Below are 9861 nucleotides of genomic sequence, written 5' to 3' on the forward strand. Positions count from 1 at the left end.
AAGGTCAAACAATCTCTCTCTCTCTCTCTCTCTCTCTCTCTCTCTCTCTCTCTCTCTCTCTCTCTCTCTCTCTGATTAAGTGAAATGAACTGAGAGAGAGAGAGATACATAGACAGATCGTTACGTGTGTGTGTGTGTGTGTGTGTGTGTGTGTGTGTGTGTGTGTGTGTGTGTGTGTGTGCTAATTAGGGCAGGTGTGTGGGTACTTCCTCCTTCCGGTCATTAGTGAACACGTGTAGAAAAATTAAAGCTAACCCTAATTTCAGATTTTCTCACTTTTTCTTTTTTTTCATTTTTCTTTATTTTTTTCTCGTTTCTCATTTTTTATTATTTTTTTATTTATTTTTCCTTAATTTTTTCTCTCGTTTTATTTTGAACTTTCTTTTTTTTCCTTTTTTTATTTTCTTTTCTTTAATATTCGTTTCTTTTTTCTTAATTTACTCTCTCGTTCGATTTTCTTTTTCTTTCCTCTCTTTTCTTTTTAATTTTCTTATTCGTGTTTTTTTAATATTTCTCGTTTTCTTTGGTTTTCTTTAATTTTCTTTATTTTTCTGTTGATTTTTAAGACAATTCGTAAATAGATGATGATGATGACGCCGGTATGGGGTATGCATCTCACGTGTGGGGGGGCTCCATTCACAGAGCTCTCTTCTAACTATTTCCTGCCGGCACGTTGAAGGGAGAGGTGGGTGGGGAGGAGCCTTCATCTATTCTACCCTGTCCTACCACACGTAGATTACTAGTGGTAGCGGTAGTAAACAGACACCCTCGCCATAGACCGCCTTCTGGTGTCTGTTCTTCCTATGTATTCCTATGTATTCTTCTTCTTCTTCTTCTTCTTCTTCTTCTTCTTCTTCTCCTCCTCTTCTGTCTCTTACCATTTCTCTTCCTCCCCCTTTCCTCTGTTTCTCCCTTCCTCCTTTCTCTCCTTTCTCTCTCTCCCCCTCCCTCCCTCCCTCCCTCCCCCCCTCCTCTTCTGATTGCGTTGTCATGGTTACCAGAAACTACAACGAGAACTCTCTCTCTCTCTCTCTCTCTCTCTCTCTCTCTCTCTCTCTCTCTCTCTCTCTCTCTCTCTCTCTCTCTCTCTCTCTCTTTTGTTGTTGTTTTTAGTATTTTTTTTTATTGGAGAGAGAGAGAGAGATTATACAATGATTTCACACACACACACACACACACACACACACACACACACACACACGCACAGAAAGAGACACACTACAAACACATTCATATCCACACACACACACACACACACACACACACACACACACACTCCTCACCCGTGACGGTTTCAATGCAAGTTTTCAATCTCGCTTTATTTAGAGATAACGAACAGCCCCCCCCCCTCTCTCTCTCTCTCTCTCTCTCTCTCTCTCTCTCTCTCTCTCTCTCTCTCTCTCTCCCTCTGAAAGTATGAAAGGGCAGGAGAGTAAAGAAATTGAAAGGGAAGGGAAGGGAAGGGAAGGGAGGGAAGGGAAGTGAAGAGAAGAGAAGGGAAAGGAAGGGAAGGGAAGGGAAAGGGAAGAAAGAAAAGATAAGAAAAGAAGGGAAGGGAAGTGAAGAGAAGGGAAGGGAAGGAAAGGGGAAGAGAGAAGAGAAGATTAGGGAAGGGAAGGGAAGTGAAGAGAAGGGAGGAGAGAAAGGGGAGGGAAGTGGAGAGAAAGAGGGGAGAGAAAGTGGAGTGAGGGAAAACTCTTATAATCGTGAGAGTAAAGAGACTGAGTATGGGAGGGAAGGAGAGGGAGGAGGAGAGGGAGGAGGAGGAGGAGGAGGAGGGGGAAAAAGAAGGGAAGAGAAGTGAATAGAAGGGTTTAAAAATATCTCTTTCCCCTCTTTCTATTCATACGGAGGAGGAGGAGGAGGAGGAGGCAACATGGAAGCACGGATCAGCAGGCAAGTCAGTCCCTTTGGGTTATAACACGGCTGTCCTTTTTTTTCAGTGATGCCGTCCGTGGAAATGGGGGTGGGAGGGGGGGGGAGGGGGGTGCGCCACATCTCCTACGACACACTTTCTAAACGTCACATCTACAGCTTTTGCGGTTTTGCGAGTAGTGACAAAACTCCTACTGGGATACAAGTCATCTCCTACACGTAACAATCTATTCTGTTACAATTCCTACAGGGGTCCACTCACATCTACACACAAAAGGCAGCCGGTCACAATTCCTAAATGGCTCCAGTCCAGTCACATCTACACACAAAAATCTATTCTGTGACAATACCTACAGGGGTCCAGTCATATTTTTTTTGTGTAGGAAATATCACCAATGAGATTCAACCCTTCCCAGCATCCAACAATGAGAGTCAACCCTTCCCAGCATCCAACAGTGAGATTCAACCTTCCCCAGCATCCACCAACGAGATTCAACCCTTCCCAGCATCCACCAATGAGATTCAACCCTTCCCAGCATCCACCAATAAGATCCAACCTTTCCCAGCATCCACCAATGAGATTCAACCCTTCCCAGCATCCAACAATGAGATTCAACCCTTCCCAGCATCCAACAATGAGATTCAACCCTTTCCCAGCATCCACCAATGGGATTCAACCCTACCCAGCATCCAACAGTGAGATTCAACCCTTCCCAGCATCCACCAATGAGATTCAACCCTTCCCAGCATCCACCAATGAGATTCAACCCTTCCCAGCATCCACCAATGAGATTCAACCCTTCCCAGCATCCACCAATGAGATTCAACCTTTCCCAGCATCCACCAATGAGATCCAACCTTTCCGAGCATCCAACAATGAGATTCAACCATTCCCAGCATCTACCAATGAGATTCAACCCTTCCCAGCATCCACCAATGAGATTCAACCCTTCCCAGCATCCACCAATGAGATTCAACCCTTCCCAGCATCCACCAATGAGATTCAACCCTTCCCAGCATCCACCAATGAGATTCAACCCTTCCCAGCATCCACCAATGAGATTCAACTTTACTCCACTTTTTGTACTTTTGCAGATGTGGAGGTGGAGCGCGTCAGTGGACTATGGACTCAGACACCCACGCACTAACAGCCAGGCTTCCGTAATCATTGTAGACATTTCAATTGTGTGTTGGCGTGAGTGAAGAACTGCGCAAATGAATGAGCGAAATGTGACTTGGATTGCACAGTGGTATGGTGAAATGTATGAAGTATGCCTTGCCAAATTATCGTACTCACCACTTTTAAGCCGCAAACTCTCGTACCCACACAAGTAACGATATAAAATTGAAGTTAGCGTTAAAACTCCTATTTATTGATCTTGTTTGCTTGTTTTTGCTATAGTTATTGATCAGAAACTACGAAAATGGAATGCGATGTGTACGATAGTTTGGCAACGCTGCTGGTGAAGGCTGAAATGATCTCCGGTAGCCTGTCACCCCCCAGCAGCCTCGGCGAGTGTACGGAGAAGCCAGGAAGTGAGTTTGGGAGTTTATTGAGGTATATAGAAGTGTCCCTGGGCTTTGGAGGGTGAGAAATACTAGTGTGTGGCCAGAACCGATGGATACAGGAAGAGGAAGGAACATGGAAGCTCAGATCAGGCAGCAGTCAGTCCCTTTGGCTCATACCGCGGCTGTCCTTTTTTTTCAGTGATGCCGTCCAGATCTCCTACGACAATGACCCCCTCCTGGTTGATCGCTTCCCCGTCGCAGTGAGGTTGTTCCAGTGACGGATGACTCGGTTTGAGAGAGGCCTAGCTTGAATTGTACCCCCGCTGTTGCAAGTTCAAGATTAAGTTCGGAGTCATAAAAACAACAACCTTGGAGTGATTGAGGTTAGTGGCTTCTTGAGGTACTTAAAGACCTCCCTGAGTTATGCAAATGATTGAGGAAAATGTGACACGATTCGATTCCTTTTGGTAAACGTAGAGAGAATAAGGAAAGGAAAGAAAAGATAGAAGGTGTGGGAAGAAACGGAGGGAAAGGAAGGAAAGAGAAGGGAAAGGGGAAAAGAAGAAAGGGAGATGGGAGATGGGAAAGGGAAGAAGGGAGGGAAGAAAGGAAGGGAAAGGAAGGAAAGAGGAGGAAAAGGGGAAAAGAAGAAAGGGAGATGGGAGAGGAAAAAGGGAGAACGGAGGGAAGAAAGGGAGGAAAGGAAGAGAGGAAAAGGGAAGGGGAAAAGAAGAAAGGGAGATGGGAGAGAAAAAAGGGAAGAAGAAGAAAAGGGGAGGAGGAAGGAGAAAGAGAGGGAGATGAAGAGGAGGAGGAGGAGGAGGAGGAGGAAAAAGAGGAAGTTGGGGTATGTGGAAGAAAGGAGGTGGAAGAAGGAAAGGGAAGAGGAAGACAAGGAAAACAACGCGAAGAAGAAGAGGAGGAGGAGGAGGAGGAGGAGAAAGAGGAAGTTGGGGGTAGGTGGAAGAAAGGAGGTGGAAGAAGGAAAGGGAAGAGGAAGACAAGGAAAACAACACGAGGAGGAGGAGGAGGAGGAGGAGGAGGAGGAGGAGGAGGAGGAGGAGGAGGAAGGAAAGAAAAATAAACTTAGTATGGATAAAATCTCCACTTTTTTCACTTCCTTTTCCTCTCCTTTGCCAACCGGAGGAGGAGGAGGAGGAAGAGGAGGAGGAAGAGATAATTTGATTAGAAGAGCAAAATTCTACTTCTTTCTCTCCATCTCCCTTCCCTACCCTTTTTCTTCTCTCTCTTCTTCCCTTTAAATTCCTTCCCTCCCTCCCTCCCTCCTCCTCCTCCTCTTCCCCTCCTCCTTCTCTTTCTCTTCCTTCCTTTCTTTTTTTTTCTTCCTCTTATTCTCAAATCTGTTCTTCCATACCTGTCTGTCTGTCTGTCTGTCTCTCTGTCTGTCTGTCTGTCTGTCTGTCTGTCTGTCTGTCTGTCTCTCTCTCTCTCTCTCTCTCTCTCTCTCTCTCTCTCTCTCTCTCTCTCTCTCTCTCTCTCTCTCTCTCTCTCTCTCTCTCTCTCACTTTAAACACTTTATTATGTTTGTCTTGTTATGAAAGAAAAATCTGTTCAACTATACTACCACTACTACTACTACTACTACTACTACTACTACTACTACTACTACTACTACTACTACTACTCAAAGCTTTATGGGGAAAAAAAGGTGAAGGAACAGAGAGAAAAATAAATAAATAAACTTAGAAAACAGAGAAAGAAGAAAGAAATATAACCTCTGTCGTAGATTAGTTAAAAGCTTCGAAAATATACATTGGAAAATTATATTATTAGTGATGATAATGGTGATGACAACAATAACAATAAGAGTAATAATCGTAGTAATAAAATGAAGGAAATAAAAATAATAATAATAATAATAATAATAATAATAATAATAATAATAATAATAATAATAATAATAATAATGAGTTCCTCTCTCTCACATCCCTTCCCTCTTTTTCTCCTCCTCCTCCTCCTCCTCTTCTTCCTCTTCGTCAGGTTATTTGCCCTTCACGCCCGCGCCGGAGGTCAGAAAAGGTCAGAGGTCACATGATAAATGATTGAAGGAATGTATTAATGAATGGATGACTTGGCGATCATATATATAGAGTAAAGTTATTATGAAACTACTACTACTACTACTACTACTACTACTACTACTACTACTACTACTACTACTACTACTACTATTACTACTACTACTACTACTACTACTACTACTACTACTACTACTACTACTACTACTACTACTACTATTACTATTACTACTACTACTACTACTACTACTACTACTACTACTACTACTACTACTACTACTACTACTACTACTATTACTACTACTACTATTACTACTACTACTACGATTTCTTTCCTCTCTCCCTTTCTTTCTCTCCCTCCCTTCCTTCTCTCCTTTTCTTCTTCCCTTCCTTAATCTCTCTTTTCTCTCCACTTTCCTCCATTTCCTCTTTCTCTTCTCTTATTTCTCCTCTTCTTTTCCTCCTTTTCCTCTCTTTCTTCTTTTCTAGCTCCACTCTTTATCCCTCCCTTTTCTTCTCTTCCTTTCCTCCTCCTTCTGTCTTTTCTTCCCTAATCTTTTCTTCTTTTTTCCCCTCTCGTTTTTTCCTCTCCTTTCTCTTCTTCACTTTTCTTCCCTTCTTCTTTTTCCTTTCCTCTGTTTTTCTCTTTTTCTTCACTATCTCTTTTTTCTTCCCTGTCTTCTCTTTCCCTTCCTTTCCCTTCGTTATTTTCATTCTTTATTCTTCTTTTCTCTTTCCCTTCCTTTCTTTATTTCCTCATCCATTCTTTCCCATCTTTATTCTCTCTTTCCTATTCCTCCTTTATTCGTCTGCTCCTTCCCTCCTTTCTCTCCCTTCCTTTCACCTTCTTTCTCTCATTTCTTTTCTATAGAGTGGTTGAGAAGCTTTTTAACATGTCACGTACGAGTTCTCTCTCTCTCTCTCTCTCTCTCTCTCTCTCTCTCTCTCTCTCTCTCTCTCTCTCTCTCTCTCTCTGATGTTGTGATTTGAGATGAAGTGAGGAGAGAAGAAGAGAGAGGAGGAGGAGGAGAGAGGAGAGGAGGTAAAAAAGAGAGATAAGGAGAGGAGGAGGAGGAGGAGGAGGAGGAGGAGAGAAGGAGGGGAAGTAAGGAAGATAAGAAAGAGACTGGTCGAATCTCATTGGTGGATGCTGGGAAGGGTTGAATCTTATTGGTGGATGCTGGGAAGGGTTGAATCTCATTGGTGGATGCTGGGAAGGGTTGAATCTTATTGGTGCATGCTGGGAAAGGTTGAATCTCATTGGTGGATGCTGGGAAGGGTTGAATCTCATTGGTGGATGCTGGGAAGGGTTGAATCTTATTGGTGGATGCTGGGAAAGGTTGAATCTCATTGGTGGATGCTGGGAAGGGTTGAATCTCATTGGTGGATGCTGGGAAAGGTTGAATCTCATTGGTGGATGCTGGGGAAGGTTGAATCTCATTGGTGGATGCTGGGGAAGATTGAATCTCATTGGTGGATGCTGGGAAGGGTTGAATCTCATTGGTGGATGCTGGGAAGGGTTGAATCTCATTGGTGGATGCTTGGAAGGGTTGAATCTCATTGGTGGATGCTGAGAAAGGTTGAATATTCTCTCTCTCTCTCTCTCTCTCTCTCTCTCTCTCTCTCTCTCTCTCTCTCTCTCTCTCTCTCTCTCTCTCTCGTTTCTTCCTTCTTTCTGGTTCAATATTCATAATTTCTCTCCCTACCTTTTCTCCCTCTCCTCCCTTTCTTTCTCTCCCTTATTCCCTTCTTTATTTTCCTCCTCCTCTTCCCCACCACCACCACCACCACCACCATCCCTTCACACAATCTTTTATTCACAAACTCTCTAACTTATTCACGTTCTTTTACACGCATTCATTTTCTCTCACCTTCATTTCATTATTCCATTTTCTTCACGCTCACTCACACACACACACACACTCACACTCACACACACACACACACACACACACACACACACACACACACACACACAGAAAGCCAACAAACAAGCAAATAACAAAATAAAAGGAAAAATCAAACTGTCCAAGAATATTATGCAAGAGGAATGATTGACTGTGCTTTCATATTTCTCGTCCCTACTACTACTACTACTACTGCTACTACTACTACTTCTACTACTACTACTTGAATACGTGGAAACTAACAGGATATGACAGCAAGAGAGATAACAGAGTATAAAATTGGTGTGTTGCTTAAGGGTTGGGTTGTGAAGTCATATCCTGAGACGCTTTCGAAACTCACAACTATTAACAAAGACCACAAAGGAGTTTATTTGGGTTCCCATGAGTGTTTCTTTACGTCCAAGGTGCAGAAACCTTGTCAAACTATCACCAGGCTCGTAACACTACCCATGGACACACTAACACAACCTCCACCAAAGCCTTGTCAAACTATCACCAGGCTCGTAACACTACCCATGGACACACTAACACAACCTCCACCAAAGCCTTGTCAAACTATCACCAGGCTCGTAACACTACCCATGGACACACTAACACAACCTCCACCAAAGCCTTGCCAAACTATCACCAGGCTCGTAACACTACCCATGGACACACTAACACAACCTCCACCAAAGCCTTGCCAAACTATCACCAGGCTCATAACACTACCCATGGACACACTAACACAACCTCCACCAAAGCCTTGCCAAACTATCACCAGGCTCATAACACTACCCATGGACACACTAACACAACCTCCACCAAAGCCTTGTCAAACTATCACCAGGCTCATAACACTACCCATGGACACACTAACACAACCTCCACCAAAGCCTGAAACTATCACTAGGCTCATAACACTACCCATGGACACACTAACACAACCTCTACCTAAGCCTGAAACTATCACTAGGCTCATAACACTACCCATGGACACACTAACACAACCTCCACCAAAGCCTTGCCAAACTATCACCAGGCTCATAACACTACCCATGGACACACTAACACAACCTCCACCAAAGCCTTGTCACACTATCACCAGGCTCATAACACTACCCATGGACACACTAACACAACCTCCACCAAAGCCTTGCCAAACTATCACCAGGCTCGTAACACTACCCATGGACACACTAACACAACCTCCACCAAAGCCTTGTCACACTATCACCAGGCTCATAACACTACCCATGGACACACTAACACAACCTCCACCAAAGCCTTGTCACACTATCACCAGGCTCATAACACTACCCATGGACACACTAACACAACCTCCACCAAAGCCTTGTCAATCTATCACTGAGCTCGTAACACTACCCATGGACACACTAACACAACAACCTCCACCAAAGCCTTGCCAAACTAACACCAGGCTCATAACACTACCCATGGACACACTAACACAACCTCCACCAAAGCCTTGCCAAAATAGTACTAGATAGATAGATAGATAGAGAAGAACACGAGAATAGATTAATCGTTCAACTTCTACACTCTATATTGACTTTGAGTGTGTTTAAGAAAGTGATAATTGAAGGAAAATGAGGAAAATAGGAAAATAGCTCAGTTTTTTCGTCTTTCTAATCTTTTCATTCTTTTCTTTACTTTTTAACTATATAATTTTCTTTTTTTAATGTCATATTCCACTACATTTTTTTTCATCATTAGAAGTTAACAAATAAAACAGACTTACTAGCACTTATTATTATTATTATTATTATTATTATTATTATTATTATTATTATTATTATTTCCTTTCCAATAAGCAAAGGTGAAGAAGTTATTATCAATTAACATTAGCAAAAAGACAGGTGTACGCGCAGGTATGTGTGTGTGTATATGAAGTCTAATTAATTTCACGCGTACAGGTGTGTAAGGAAGTGCAAACAGGTGTGTGTGTGAGAGAGAGAGAGAGAGAGAGAGAGAGAGAGAGAGAGAATATATTTATTTTATCATATAGTTCCATTCGTCCACCACCACCACCTCCACCACCACGACCACCACCACCACGACCACCACGCAAGTCGTTTGGAAGTGAATAAAAGTAAGACCCAAGCCGGAATGACCACTATTACGACCACCGCTACCACTACTACTACTACTACTACTACTACCATTACTACTACTACTACTACTACTACTACTACTACTACTACTACTACTACTACTACTACTACTACTACTACTACCATTACTACTACCACTATTACTACTACTACTACTACTACTACTACTACTACTACTACTATGGGAATTACCTGAAATATACACGTTAATTACTCCCAATCTCACATGCAAATCTTCACACACACACACACACACACACACACACACACACACACACACACACACGTACACAGCATCATGTACGTATTCTTTATCACTGTTCCTATTTCCGATAATCCATCTGCGTGTGCGTGTGTGTGTGTGTGTGTGTGTGTGTGTGTGTGTGTGTGTGTGATGTTAGATGGAAATGCAAATAT

General features: G+C 42.9%; 3 long non-coding RNA genes across 6 annotated transcripts; 1 reads left to right on the forward strand and 2 right to left on the reverse strand.

The window, feature by feature from the left end:
- Positions 1 to 1968: 1968 nt before the first annotated feature.
- Positions 1969 to 3977, reverse strand: LOC126987313 (uncharacterized). The gene is made up of 3 exons (XR_007740714.1): positions 2794 to 3977; positions 2584 to 2703; positions 1969 to 2432 (listed from the first exon to the last, which is right to left on the reverse strand). It is a non-coding gene; the product is annotated as an uncharacterized LOC126987313 (long non-coding RNA).
- A 2574-nt stretch (positions 3978 to 6551) lies between these two features.
- LOC126987318 (uncharacterized) lies at positions 6552 to 7189 on the forward strand. Its single transcript, XR_007740721.1, has 3 exons — positions 6552 to 6642; positions 6673 to 6822; positions 6883 to 7189. It is a non-coding gene; the product is annotated as an uncharacterized LOC126987318 (long non-coding RNA).
- Positions 7190 to 7284: 95 nt separating this feature from the next.
- Positions 7285 to 9301, reverse strand: LOC126987315 (uncharacterized). 4 transcript variants are annotated; one of them, XR_007740716.1, is made up of 4 exons: positions 8651 to 8667; positions 8453 to 8518; positions 8321 to 8386; positions 7285 to 8194 (listed from the first exon to the last, which is right to left on the reverse strand). It is a non-coding gene; the product is annotated as an uncharacterized LOC126987315 (long non-coding RNA). The 4 variants fall into 4 exon arrangements; XR_007740718.1 differs by lacking the exons at positions 8453 to 8518; positions 8651 to 8667 and adding an exon at positions 8786 to 9301 and having other exon boundaries at positions 7289 to 8194; XR_007740717.1 differs by lacking the exon at positions 8453 to 8518 and having other exon boundaries at positions 7289 to 8194; positions 8651 to 8724.
- Between the last annotated feature and the right edge of the window lie 560 nt (positions 9302 to 9861).

This window comes from Eriocheir sinensis, chromosome 64 (assembly GCF_024679095.1).
Source record: "Eriocheir sinensis breed Jianghai 21 chromosome 64, ASM2467909v1, whole genome shotgun sequence".
In the NCBI taxonomy this organism is placed as follows: Eukaryota; Metazoa; Arthropoda; class Malacostraca; order Decapoda; family Varunidae; genus Eriocheir; species Eriocheir sinensis.